We start from the raw sequence: 15,424 nt of genomic DNA on the forward strand, positions 1-15,424 counted from the left end.
ACGGTGAGTATGCCACCAAAACATGAGTATGCAAATGGATGATCGGAGCACTTGGATCCACCCCAAGGTTTTTAGATAATGTAATGAGTCCAGCACTTCTCATTTTATAAAAAGAACAAAGCTTTCATCTAGCCAAGATTATACAAAGGTGTTACAAGAGAACCTAACGATTCCTAATTATATGGGCCATCAAATCTATCATGTGTTGACAGTAATTGATTAGCCCATGAATCTCCTCGGGGGCCGTACACACTTCGGCCATGGCTTTCGCTTTGGCTAATAGACGCGGGAGGTCTTGAATTCCATTCAAGGTCAAGGCGAACCTATCCATCCACATAGTCGCTTTTTCATGCAATGCATCAATCACCCTCCCTCTTGTTTCTTTTTCGGCGTATACTTGTGCAAAATCTTCCACTAGCTTTTGTTCATGGGCCATGGATTGGTTCAATTCTTCCTTGTATTGCCCTATGATAGCTAGCATGCTTTGCTCACAAGGAAAGGCGAGAGACTTCCTTCGGTTGGCGCTCCCCTCATGGGATACCCTAGCTGTCTTATGGCGAGTGCGGGATTATAATTAATACAACCCCTAGTCCCTATCAATGGAACATTAGGGTAGTCCCCACACGAGAAAAGAACTCCTTCCTTGCCTTCCTTCCAACGAGGAAACCAATTGATCGCGCTGCCCCCTATCCCAGCCAAATGTTGGTCCCAATCGACTCTTCCTTTTTCGGCGCATGAGCGATAGCTTTGAAGCGGACACGGGTGTCTCGTGTCTTGTCGGAATAGGTGTGAAATCAACCACACATAGAGAGCGGGTAAACAACAGACAATCCGTGCACTGTTTTTCTCACACCTCCGGTCAAAGGTGTCAAACAAATCTGCCAAGATAGCCACCACTAGACTTTCCTTGCTATGGTGATATGCAAGGAAAGCATCAATGGCGGCTAAGTCTACCAAATCGTCAACGTTCGGAAAGAGGACAACCCCAAAAATCAGCAAAGCTAAAATATCCGTAAACGGGCCCCACTTCTCTTGGCTCGCCATATCCCTTGCCTTGCCTTCCAAGTATTTCCGAGGCAGGCCCACTACGCCATTCCGAGTTTGCTTCATGCGATCCAACTCTTTTGCTGAATCTCCAACCACAACTGCAATCTTGCTCAAGGAAGGAAGAAAGCCGGAGAAAAGATACGGTTTTCTCCCCCCAAGAGGGCATCCTAATATTTCCTCAAACTCTTCAATAGTTGGCACCATTTGGAAGTCCCCAAACGTGAAACACCTCAATGGCTGGTCATAGTATTGGGCGAGGGATACGACAGCTTCCGTAAATACCTCCGTTGCGGTCAAATCTAGAATCTTCCCGTACACTTTGCGGAAGGCTTGCCTTTGGATAGGTCCCATCAATCGTCCCAATTCCTTTAGGCTAGTGACATCTAGACTTTTAACCTTGACTTGATAAAACCTTTTGCCGTTTTGATTTGTCCCCATCATTTACCTAAAAAAGGGGTGGATCAAGACTCCGACATGAATGATGCGATGCGTATGCATGAAATGGAAAGAAAACAAGAAAAAAGGGTAATTCCTACATACGAGACCGCAGAGACCCAATTTTAATGCTATGTTTTGGGCATGATGACGCCTCAACGTAGCATTAAAAAGGTTACGTATTACTCTAAAGAAACCAAACATCACTAGCAAAAACTATAAACCAAAAATGCATGAGAACGAATGGCATAGGAGCGTGTTTGCTCTTTGCCCCTATTTGGGAACCTAATAGGACAATATCTAGGGGTCTCTAATAACTACCCCCCAACAATTTATAACTCACACGGCTGTTTTCTAGAGGTATCATCACTCAAGATAATAATATTGTGGCGGTATGGAATACCAGTGACAACACCTTATAAAGAGAGAAAGCTCTAGACGAGGTTTCACTATTATCAAGCAAGTCGGAGACCTAGCATGATGATAGATTCACCTCCACTCCTTAAATTCCCATGAACCCGGGTGTAGGGCCCCTTTTTTACTCAAACCCGTGGGTGCTTAGAATGCAGTGTAAAGGATGCGAAATAGACAACAATTATTTACATTTTACACAGTTCAACAAATGCACACACGAAGTTTCACAAATTCACAATTCCTTAAAATAGGCCTAACTCATAAAAATAGTCCCCAGTGGAGTCGCCAACTGTCGCAACGTGCCCTTCGCGGGCGAGCAAGGGCGAGGCTCACGGGTGCGCTTTCCAAAGGAGGAAAGGTGCACGAAGTCGCCACCAACGTTTATTTGTGGAAAACGTCGGGAAAACCGAAGGAAACCGGTCAAAATGAAAATTCTAAGTTCGGGAGTTATATTTACGCTTGAGGAAGGTATTAGCACCTCTCACGTTTGTTTCGAAGGACAACAGCCTATTTTTTAGAATTGTGGAAATTGTGTTACCTTAACTTTATTTCTTTTTATTTTTTGAGGTCGACAAAAGCGGGGCTCTTGCTCCTACGTACCCTCCATCAAAGAGGAATTCAGACCCACGTAGTTCTTTCTTATGCGTGAATCAAGTGATTCTTTTACTTGAGGGGTGATCATTTTAAGGCGTTGGACCTTAAAAATGATCCTTTTTACTTAGTAAGAAACTGAAATGATAAACTTTAAAAAAAAACCTATTTTTGTGGACGAGCTTGACTAGGCGAGTTTGATTTTAGCCTTAGTTTCACTTTAGTTATTTACTCAATTCAATTAAGAATGAGAAATCCCAAAGAGAAAACGTCCGATTGATTTTTCGCTTTACTTTACTAAAGGTATTTTTTTTATTATTATATTATTATTTTACCTCTTTTTTGATTTCCAACTTGGTTACGGCACGACCGAACGGTCGGAATTTATTTTAACCAAAATTAACGGATGATACAATTCAAATGATCGATGGAAATTTATTTTGTTTTTAGATTAGGCGAGAAATGACTTAAATAAATGGCTTAAGCACGTCAAAAGGGGGTATAAAAAGCGAATAAAAACGAGAATAAAAATACATGAAACAAAATGTGGACCACCACGGGTACATAGAATGAATTGAAAAGCTCGGTTTGAGGTACTTACCCGTTGAAGACTGAAGAAAACGAAGAACGAACGATGAATTTTGAAGAACGGTCGAGAATCTTCGCGTAATTACTCACGGAAACGATACGGAAGCGCCTCGACTTGGATTTTCTTCACGGAAACAATTTTCCTCAGCAATTTCGAGAGAGGGAGAAGTGCCAAGAAGGCTGAACCCTTTTCTTCTTCACTCCTCCCCCTATTTATAGCAAAATAGGGGAGGAGCTTGCCACCCAGCTCGCCCAGGCGAGCAAGGTTGCTTCCTCCAGAAGCAACAGCCTTCTGGAGGAAGGATCTGGAAGGCCCAAGTGGGCCAGATTGCTATTTGTACCCCCCTTTTTACTAAATGCACCCCCCTTTCTATTTTTTGGTAACTCTTTTTCTGTAACGTTACGAAACTTTACGAATTTCGTAACGATACTTATTTTCCTTCCGCAAGGTTACGAATGCTTACGGATTATGTATTTACTCTTTTTTAGCTTTCGAAGAAGTTACGGAAACTCACGAATTGCGCAACAACACCTCTTTTCGATTTCCGCCACATTACGGAATTTCACGGATCGCGCAAGCCTGCTTCCTTTTGATTTCTGACACGCCTCGGGACTTCATTTATTATGCAACAAAGCACGCCAAGTATCTCAAAGCGGCTAACCAAAGGTTGCATGTCATCAAGTAATAATCCCCGGACGAAATTAGGGTATGACAGTTGCCCCTCTTTACTTACCTCTCATCGGAGATAAGAGGAAAGCAAAGATAGGACACTGATTTCGTCCGTCCTGCCCTTTCCGCGATGACGACTCTCGTCTCTACTCCTTCTTTTTTCTTCTGCACAAAAAAAAAATACAAACAAGAACAAGAACAACGAATATAATATACATATACACATATACACATATTTGGCGAAGGAACCGATCCGGAAAACAACAGAAGAACGTGTTTCCCAGTCACCAGAGGCTTCGCGCTTGATAATGGAGGTCACATGAACAGCACTAGGCAATGACATTCATGGGGCTCCGAAAAAGGGTGGAGAATGGAGGATTGCCTTGAGGGTCTGCACTTACGCAATCATGAAACACAGCTCCAAACTTGAAAGTGGAGGACACATGAACAGCACTAGGCAATAACATTCATGGGGCTTCGAAAAAGGGGAGAATGGAGGATTGCCTTGAGGGTCCGCACTTAGGCAATCATGAAACACAGCTCCAAACTCGAAAGTGGAGGACACATGAACAGCGCTAGGCAATAACATTCATGGGGCTCCGAAAAAAAAAGGTGAGAATGGAGGATTGTCTTGAGGGTCCGCACTTAGGCAATCATGAAACACAGCTCCAAACTCGAAAGTGGAGGACACATGAACAGTGCTAGGCAATAACATTCATGGGGCTCCGAAAAAGGGTGAGAATGGAGGATTGCCTTGGAGGATTGCCTTGAGGGTCCGCACTTAGGCAATCATGAAACACAACTCCAAACTCGAAAGTGGAGGACACATGAAATTACTCCAAACTTCGTGTTTCCTATGATATTACCCTAATCCAAATAGTATGTCTTTCACATTCTATTATAGTTGAGATGTCACTCTCGTGAGAAGACTTATGAAATACCATCATTGAGTAAACGAGGATCACCGGATTTAGTTGTTAAGTGCAGAGGAGTCTTGTGATCGGAGTAATGGAAAAAGTGTTTCAACTAGATACACAACTTGATATTGAGAATCATATGCGAGATATCTTTTTCTCGATCTTTCGGCAAGTTTCGGGGACGAAACTTCTTTTAAGAGGGGTGGAATTGTAACATCCCATTTTTTTCATAAATAAATTTAAGAATTTTTTAGTAATAATAATAAAAATAAATAAATAGAGTAAATAATAGGTCGTAAATGCCCCTAGCTATAAATAGCAACATGCTAGGTTTTTCAGACTGACTCCTCAGCCTCCTCTGCCTCTCATTTTCGGTTTTCCCCTTCTCCTCTCAAAACCCTTTCTTTTTCCCACAGCCCATAAAATCTCTCAGAAAAATGATGATCTCGGTCTCATTCATCGTTGGATCATCGTGAAATTTGAGAACCACGTTCACAACCCAATTTTGAGCATTCTCACCGTTGGAAATTGTAAAAGCATGTCTGAGCTTAGAGGAAAACCCTTCGCATCGTAGCTTTTTATTTTCCCGCAGAAACCCAGAACTGTCTCTGTAAAACTACGATCCCGGTTTCTTTAACCGTTGGATTTTTATGAAATTTGGATATGTTGCTCAAAATTCAATTTAGCACACTCTCACCGTTGGGAATTTTGAGATATTATTCTTGGTGGGAGAAAAAGGAATCGCATGAAGACAGTACAAGCGGAGGCTTCAATCTCTTCTCTGTTTCTCTGACGTTCGAGAATTCTATTGAAGCAGTCGGAGGAAAAACTTGAGGAATCTCAGGGAACCTCTATAGATGCCGCTATCATTGTCGGAAGACACGTGAGTCCGCTTAGAGGTAAGGGATGAGTTATTCACAATTGGGAACTAGTGAGAACATGTGTAGGGATCCTTAGAGATATCAATTGGAATGAGTTTTTGGGTGTTTTTGCAATTTCATTTTATCCTTATAATTATTACAGTAAATTATATATGTTTGACAAACCAATTGTTGTGAAATTGATATGCTATTGTGTTGAGCGTGAACCCTATAAATTGAGTACTTTTTCTAATTAATATGAATTGATTAAATAAAGTAAGGAGAAATTTAGAGAGAGATATTGATTTGGTATTTTCTCTTTTTCTTGCTGTTTAGGTTTTTATATATAATTTAAAAAATTAATATCATAATTGAAACTGACCAAAGTGTTCATATAATTATTTAGAATTTGTGCATTGAAAGCTTACTTTGAAATTTGTGATTTAATATGATGTATGCTAGTTTATATATATAGAGGTAGTTATTTATATTAATAATTTATGTAAATAATATTGTAGAGTGTTATCGTATGATTCCAAAAATTATTAAGTGTTGGAGTTTGAGAATATTATGGTTAAATTTTATGAACATGTGTATGTTGTACCTTATGAATATCATTGGGAATGTTATGAGATGGTTGATGTGATGTTATGAGATGTTAAAGTATGGACATGATATTCGATTGTGAATAAGTGGATGTGTTAACATTTGATGTTACATTAATTATATCGTGAGCTATGAATTATACAATAACCCGACTAGTGTTTTTGTGCAGTGTTAAAGAGAAAGTGTAGGTTCCTAGTTAGGAACCAGTGTTAAATTGTAGCGCAATTATGTTAAACATGTTTGAAACATGAGTGTGAGGTCGTGGTATTGTATAATTCATGAGCAGTGCTTATAAATGAAATATGTGATGAATTGTGGAATGATATGTTGCCTTGAGATTATAATATTGTTATTGAGATTGAGTAAAAGTGTAAAGTAGAACAGGTGTTGAATTGTGAGATATGTGAAAACATGTGATGATGGATTGTGACATTATGAGATGTGAAATTGTGAATGAGTTTTGGTTGTGAATAAGTGTGTGATTAACTCTTGATGTGACATTATTTGTGTTGTAAGCTGTGAATTGTACAATAACCCGACCAGTGTTATCTTGATAAAAGTGTAAATGCGCAGTGTTAAAGAGAAAATGTAGGTTTCCTATTTAGGAACCAGTGTTAAAGAGAAAGTGTAGGTTCCTATTTAGGAACCAGTGTTAAATTGTAGCGCAATATGTTGTACGTGCTTAAGACACGAGTGTGAGGTCGTAGGTATTGTATAATTCACTAGCAATGTCTGTGTGCTAAAATGATTTTAGGGGTTGGACCTGAATCAGGAGGGAGAGGCCCTGATGGACTCTTCGGAGTGTAGGCCTTGGGGGTCACCGGGTTTGAGTGCTCCTTTAAGCCTATGCTGATCCCATATGGTTGGAGCATTCTCGCAAAACATTGTGACCCTGACTGGTCTCCCTATGATCTTACTTAGTGAGAGTGACCTGGCAAACCCATTGTGTGTTGTGTCTTGTTATGTACTCCTAAGCGCCCCAGGGTGGTTTTTTCATTGACATGGTACCACATTGTATATAGGCTTGAGTCTTAGCATAACTGTCTCATGCACTTGCTAATTGTTTATTATGAAATTAATGTGTTATTATGTCTTGATCAGAGAATGTGATTTTTGTGTAATGTGATTGATGATTGAAAAGTGTGATTGATGGATGAAAAGTGAACTTTGAATGACAAAGTGGTGGAATTACGTGAATTACGTGTAAGTAAATTTTATTTAGTTTATATGATATGTATATCTAGTTGTCTTGTTTCTCCATTAATTAGGAATGTGATAACTCACTCCCCGTGTGTTGTTTGTGTTTGGATCCTGTGATGATCTTGAACTTTGTGTTCGGGGGAGCAGATGACTAGGTGAATTGATTTAAGGAACCTTGTTTTGAAGGACGTCGAGACACAACACTCTGATAGGATGTGACATTGGGATATAGGGTTTTATATTAATTGTATGAAGTCTTAGACGGTCTTGCTTAAACCGAGATAACTTTATTATTTATTTGGACAAGTTTGAATATGTTGTAGAAGAAAGTGAATGTGAGCCTTTTATCCCTTTGAAAAACTTGTATTTACAAATGTAAAAAAAAAATACTATCAATTAATATTTGGATTTTTATTCCTTTATTAGTATATATGTGAAGGGTAGAGGATGTCACAATTTGTGTTTCTTTTTGGATTTGTTTCGCATGCATGAATCTCCTTGTCACTTGATTCTGGAGATCTTATAGAAATCTTTGATCTGTTGGATAGCGTCAACTGTTATCAATTTCCAAAAATAATCAGAATTTTAGGATTGAGATAATGAACTTTGGGATAAAACAAAATTTCAATAGACAAACACATAATAAATAAGGATCAAATTTTTTTTTTTAACGAACACTAAACTAATTATATGTGGTATCATTAAAGAAAAAGATGGAGCTGACACCTTGCTTGGATTGAAGTTACAGAGAATCTCCAATAGTTTGAAGAGCCTATACAGAAAACATGCATGTAATTAGATTTCAGATTCAAGAAATTGAAAATCACACTCATATATATTGTTATAAATTGCGTGAACAGCTTTAACAGGAGAAGAATCTCGTGACTCAACCACAAAAATAAAATAAAAAGAGAGGGGAAATTATTACTTTGCGACCATTTCCTGCGATACCAAAATAATCTGCAATAGGCTTTCAAGGAAAAAATAGCAACGAAGCATCCAAAAAAAACCACAAAAAATCAGACAAAAAAAAAACATAAACACAGTTTTAATAAAATCAAAATAGAAGAACCTCTATCTTCTTCTTAACTTCTCCCACAACTTCTTTGCCAAAGCCACCGTTGTTACTGTAACCTGTTCCAAAAATAAAACCACAAAAAATCAGACCAATCAAAGAAAAAGAACCCAAACCAAAATCGCATAAAATACAATGAAGATGGAAGCCCTCAGCAGCTCTAAAACTCAACCGAAAACAAAAGAAAAAAGTGGAACTGAAGAAGACACCAAAATGAAGAAGAAAGAATGGAAACAGAGGAAACAAATTGGTGGGCAAATGACACAAATGAAGGAAGCAGGTTTGAAGTTGGTAGGGAAATGATCGGAAACGCTGGAGAAGAAGCCACGTGCATCACCAACAGAATGGCCAAAGCTAAACACTCAACGTGGCATAAAACATGGCACAAAACCAAGGCAAAGCTGAAGGGGCATAAACCGAATGAATTTCAGAAAGAAAGAAAATTGAATTGGGAATGAGAAGAAGAAGAAAGGAAAAACATGAATTTGAACAATACAGGGAAACTTTGTGGCATGTAATTGAGGAACGGCTTTTTGCTTGCTCCAACACCAGCTCCCTCAACCTATGCATCAACAAATGAAGAAGGGCAAATCGCAGGTGTCAACAAATGAAGAAGGAAAAAATACACGTGCCAACAAATGAAGCAAGACCAAAATGACCATAAAATGACCATAAACCCAGCAAAAGGAACATGTGCCAATTTTCTAAGAAGGGGCACACCAGTAATTTTCCTGAAGTTCTCTTTTATAATATAGTAGATAAATTATTAATAATTACTTTTACCAAAAATATTTTTTCATATTTATAATCTAGGTATTCTATTGGTGATAGGTTCAAATTGAATAATAGGATTGGGATTTCTCAATTATACATGATGAGATGATCTGTATTTTTTTTTTATATATCCAAAAATTTTAATATTGAAATCGATAATTCACACGGCTAAAAGTGCACAACGTGTAAAAATAGGAGAAAACAAAAACTGAAGATAAAAAATATCTCCGGTGTTGAGGAAAGCTTCCAACGTTAACAAATTAAAAAACTTAAGCACAAGTCAGATTAGAAAATATACGGTGAGGAAAATATCTCTTAAAGAAAGCTGATTTGAAAAAAGAAATTTACTTTAAATTTTAAATAATAAAAAATATTTTCCAACGTGAAGTTAGTATATAAAAATATCATCAAGTTCAAAGTCTTGACCGGACAAACTAATCTCCATAAAATAAGCAGAGTGACCCTCCTCACTTTGTGGCCATGGCTTCACTCACGTGCCTCCGCCCAACCCACCCTCAAACCTCCAACCCTAATCTCTCTCTGTGTCTGTCTCTGTGTGTGTGTTTGAAGCTGGCGATTTTGAATTTGTGCCGCCTCTTGAAATTGTGGAGTATCCGAACCCGAGATTGAGGGCCAGGAATAAGCGCATAGTTGCCTTCGATGATTGTTTGTCCACGAAATGTTTGATGTAATGTACAATTAAGCTTTCTCTGTGTTGAAGTGTTATCTATATGTTTGCTTCAATCAAGTAGAATTATTGTGAACTTTTGTTGTGCTTTTTTTTTTTCCTTTTTTAATTTGCATTTCCATTGAATTATTAATGAAATGTGGCATAGACAGTTTTTGTGCTAGAACACATAGTTGGTTCACCTATCTGTTTTTATTGGTTCTGACTCCTAGTGAGATCATGTCATTTGTTGAATGTTTGGGTTTTAGTGCATTTTAGTGCTTGTTTGAATTTTGATTTAGTTTATTTCGAAGAAAGCTTGCTCCTTTCTCAGTTGTGAATATTTTGATTCAGATTATGTAAGCTATTTTGATTTTTGAATACGGCATGAGCTAATCCAAATTAAAATTTATCCTAAACCAAAATATAAGTATATTTCAATAAATGTTTTCTTACAATACAAGAGTGGTCTTTATGTAAGCAATACCAACCATATTTGAAATTTGAGGGCATTAGGGCAGTTTGCTGATTCAAAACACTATTTTGTTTCAGGACTTTTGGCTAAAACAACCCTACAGTGTAAGCTAATACAAATAAAAACTGATCATAAACCGAATATATGCATTTTTCAATAAATGTTTTCTTACAATACAAGAGTGGTTTTTTTGGAAGCAATATCAACCATATTTGAAATTTGAGGACACTAGGGCAGTTTGTTGATTCAAAACAATGTATTTTGTTTTAGGACATTTGACTAAAACAACCCCACAGTAAGATCATAGAAAAGACAGTTTGAATTAGAAGTAGGCATGCAATATATTTTAAATTATATTGAATATAAAATAAGTTATGTGAATGGATGCATTAATATTATCAATATTGTAATTCAAATAACATCTTTGCAATTTACTGAAATGTTAACAATATTGGTTGGGTTCATTTTCCACAGAACAGATGGTATTGGTCTCTCAGCACCCCAATTAGGAATTAATATTCAACTTATGGTGTTCAATCCAGTAGGCGAGCGTGGTGAAGAAGAGGAAATTGTTCTGGTAAACCCAAGAGTTAGCCAATACACAAAGAATCTGACACTATTTAATGAAGGTTGCCTATCTTTCCCTGTAATTAATGCTGGCGTAAAGGTACCAAACACACAAATCCCTTGACCAGCCTTTTTAGCATAATCATACTTCAAGTTTTGCTAAAGATTGATTGTTTTTCTTCCACCTATTTGGTTCTTGCTGAATGTTGAGTTCCTTGTTTCATACAATCATGTTATTTTGTAAGATTGCACGATTCTGCCATTTTTAATGGTTTGAATGAAAGATCCTGATCATGTTCTGGAACATTTGGTGAGGTAGTCTAGGATTGGCATGATTACAAATAAAAATGGTGGTATCATTTGATTCCCTAAGCCTGACCAAAAAACCAATGGAACCCAAAATCCATCTTCGGCTCTTCCAACCCTGTTTTCTGCATTTCCCTATGAACAAAACATGTTCTCTGCCATCCTTCTTCTGCGCTTGTATTTCCCATCTGTTCTGGTGTTGCCTGTCTTCTCTAATGTGGCAATGCTCTTTCTTCATCTGGTTCAATGCTACTGCAGCATCAGAAGGTTGGGTGAGTGTGCTGTTGGTTCCTCTATTTCTGTCTGTTGAGTTACATTTTAGTTGGTTTTGGAAAGGCATCATGCATTTTGTGAGTTGTTTTCGAAAAACTAAGAGACTCTTTTGTAAGGGACTGAGCCCTATGAGGGCATCTTCCTTAGTTATTCATATAAGGTTGTTCTCTGTATCACTGTTGTATAACCAACAGATGTTTCTGTTTTCAGTAGAATTCAATACACTGAGTAGCCTGCCTTCTTTTGTCATATTTGGTTTTTTCTTACTTCTTGTTATAACATTTGGTCCAACCTGCCTGATAAATGTTGTGGGGGAAAGTGGATGTGAGGGATCAATGTCAAATGTCCAATTGAGTTGACGTGTTGGAATCTCAAATTGCAAATGCGGTTGCTAAATGGGGGAGTTTCAATGCTCAATTGATTCGCTGATGGAGAAGATGCTACAGCAGAACTCCATATTACAGGAAGTATTAAACGGGATTGACAACCTGGGGATAATTCAACTAATGAGCTTCCAACACAAACAATTTTTGCTAGTTGAGAGAGAATATTTTTGCTAGTTGAGTGAGTAGTGTGTGAAATGCTTCTGGTGCTGGCGGTCCTATCTCAAACCGAGGTGGTCGTTGGGATAACCAGGTCGATGGTGACCTTCTTGTACAACGGAAATGATTTTATCAGGCCCATAGGATGTGAGATTTTGATAAAAAGATAATCAGAAAAAGATTTTTCCAATCTTAATTTCAAAATTTGCTGATATCCGTTGGGAATTGATTCCTCCCAAATGGAAGTCGATTCCTTGTGAGAAATCTTTTATCAAAAATGGATTCCTTTATTTATGATTTGAATCTTTTTAGCTTTTTCTTTGCTTGATTGTATGGCTAAGTGTTACATAAAATTCCCAAGTCTCTGATTCTTGTCTAATTTTCTTGTCTCTAGCTTTTTCTTCTTCAAATACACATTTGGGATTCACTAAGTGTTATCCAAGGGGACTCAATGAACTCAAGAGGAGGGATGGGGGGTTGAATCGAGTTTATAAAGTTTTTCTTTGTTAATACACTCTAATTCCTTTTTATATGATAATGTATCAAAACCTTGATTAAAAAGAGAAAAAACAATACACTCTAATTCTTCTTATATGATAATACATCAAAACCTTGATTAAAAAGAGAAAAAACAAGCAATTAAGATTTCTACCAATATAAATGAATATAGTAAATTTATAATAAAGGTAAAGAAATAAGGGAAGAGAGAATTGAAAACTCGATTTATACTGGTTGGTTACTTTTTGTGCCTACGTCTTTAACACTCTGTTTTTTGTAAAATAAATTTAAAGGTGTTTTATCTAAAAATAAATAGAGTTTTAAAAAAATAATGAAATTTTTATAATTAAATAAATAAGGAGAAATAATTTTATTAATTAAAATAATGATTTGAAGGAAAATAAAAAGAATGTTTTATTGATTCATTTGGTATGGAATAAAATAGAGTTCTTTTTTATAAAATAAATAAATAAATAAATAAAATAGAGTAAATAATAGGCTGAAATATTTTTATAATAAACATACTACGTTAGTTTTTATATTTATGACACGTCTCTATGCTCTCTTTTCCTCTCAAATTTGTTTTCTTTTCTCCCTTTCCCAATATTCTATCTTTTTCTCGTATACACTCAAACCTATCTAAGTAAAACTATGATCACAAACTCGTTAACCGTTGGATTGTTGTGAAATTTAAACACTAGATTCGCAACTTATTTTCACACGTCCTCACTGTTGGAATTTGAAAAATAATGTCTGTGGTGCGAGAAATGTCCCTTGCATAGAGCTCTCTCTCTTTTTCCCGCATGCATCCAAACTTGTCCCAGTAAAACTAATATCTTAGACTCGTTAATAGTTGGTGGATCATTGTGAAATTTGGACACCAACTTCAGAACTCATTTGCACACATTCTCAGTGTAGGGATTTGTGAAATAATGTTTTTGCAGAGAGAAATTAGTCTCGCACGTTGACAGTGAAATAAAGACTAAAATCTCTTCTTCTTCTCTGTAACGCTTGGAAATCCTAATAGAACAATTAGAGGAAAAATTTGAGGAGTCTCACTGAACCACTAGAGATGCTGCTATCATTATCGAACTACACCTGTGAGTCTGCTTAGAGGCAAGAGATGAATTTATCGCAATCGAGGTTAGAATGAACACGTGTATGGGTCCTTAGATGATCAAATCGGGGTTTATTTTAAGATGTTTATTGTATTGTAATTCTTCCAATATGATTATGTGAAATTGTTTGAAGGGTTTTACTCTCCGTGTTGTGAGAAACATTTTTGTATAACTTGTTTATGTTTTGGATAAGATTAGTGTGATAAATAGTTATATTGGAATCATGAAATTGTGATTGAAATTGTGTATAAATGATAAATTGAATATGTGATGAATTGTGAGATAACATGTTGCTTTGAGATTATAACATTGTTATTGAGATTGAGTATAAGTGCAAAGTTGAACGTGTTAATTAGCGAGATACACGTAAACATGTGATGATGGATTGTGACATTGAGAGATGTTGAAATTGTGGACATAAAATTTTGTTGTGAATAAGTGAGTGGTTAACACTTGATGTGACAATACTTGTGTTGTGAGGTGTAAATTATACAATAACCTGACGGGTATTTATCTTGAGAAAAATATTTATGCACAGTGATAAAGGGAAGATGTATGATTCCTAATTAAGAACCTAAAGTGTTAAATTGTAGCGTAATGTGCGCAATGTGTTAAACGTGTTTGAAACACGAGTGTGAGATCGTGGGTATTGTATAATTCACGAGCAGTGTCTGCATGCAAAAATTATTTTAGAAGTTGGACCTGAATCACGAAGGTGAGACTCTAATGGATTCTTCGGAGTCTAGGCCTTGGGGGTAAAGACACTCGATTTGAGTACTCCAAGCCTATGTTGATCCCATATGATAGGAGCATTCTCGCAAAACAGAGTGACCTGACATACCTATTGTGTGGTGTGTCTTGTTATATACTCTTAAGCTTCCTAGTGTGATTTTTCACTGACATGGTATCACATTGCATATAGGCTTGAGTCTTAGTATAATTGTTGCATAACGCTTGCTAATTGTTTATTATGAAATTGATTAGTGTTATTACGTCTTGACCCGAGTGTGTGATTCATGTGTAATGTGATTGATGATTGAAAAATGAATTTTAAATGATAAAGTGGTTTAGTGATATGGATTGTATTAAGTTAAGCTATATTATAAATACTTATATAATTTATTTTGATCATGTCTTTGTTTATTTGTATTTTTTTAGAAATGTGATAACTCACTCACTGTGTGCTATTTGTGTTTGGATCTTGTGATGATTTCGAACCTTTTGTTCGTGGGAGCAGATGACTAGGTGGATGACTTTAAACAACATCGTGCTAGATGACGTTAGGATACAATGCTCTGATAGAATGTGACATTGGGGATGAGTTTTTATTATAATTGCATGATGTTATTTTATTTTATTTTATCTCACTGATTTAACAAAATTTCTTTTGTAAACTTTGATGGCCTTGTTTTGAGTTGAATATGATTTTAATAAATTTTATTTGGTAATAGTAAAGTGAATGTGAACCTTTTACCCACGTCAATTTGTTTATTTGTATTTTTATATGTTTTATTTATTTAGAGGGTGTCACAATGTCCAATTCCCAAACAACCCGCTTGAGAGTTTCACTATCTTTCAAGTCCTTTACAATAACAGAGCATTTTGTGTTTGTGTCTCTGAAGAATCAAGAGATACAACACTCTTGTTATTACAAGGGATGCCTTACCCTTTTCAAAAGTTTAGACAAAGAATATAAGAATCCACTCTTTGATTTAGAGAAAATGTTACAAATTGAAGCACTAGAAGGTTTCTCAATAATAAGAGTATTTGGCCATGCTTTTGATCAATAACTTGATGAATG

General features: G+C 36.5%; 1 long non-coding RNA gene across 1 annotated transcript in view; it reads left to right on the forward strand.

Annotated features, from left to right (window-relative positions):
* LOC114399796 overlaps positions 1-15,091 on the forward strand; it is a 38,897-nt gene extending 23,806 nt beyond the window's left edge. Inside the window, exons 3-4 of the long non-coding RNA XR_003663829.1 lie at positions 10,794-10,986; positions 14,861-15,091. This is a non-coding gene — a long non-coding RNA (uncharacterized LOC114399796). The remainder of the gene's footprint in view (positions 1-10,793; positions 10,987-14,860) is intronic.
* Positions 15,092-15,424: the final 333 nt, after the last annotated feature.

This window comes from Glycine soja, chromosome 19, assembly GCF_004193775.1.
Source record: "Glycine soja cultivar W05 chromosome 19, ASM419377v2, whole genome shotgun sequence".
Classification (NCBI taxonomy): domain Eukaryota; kingdom Viridiplantae; phylum Streptophyta; class Magnoliopsida; order Fabales; family Fabaceae; genus Glycine; species Glycine soja.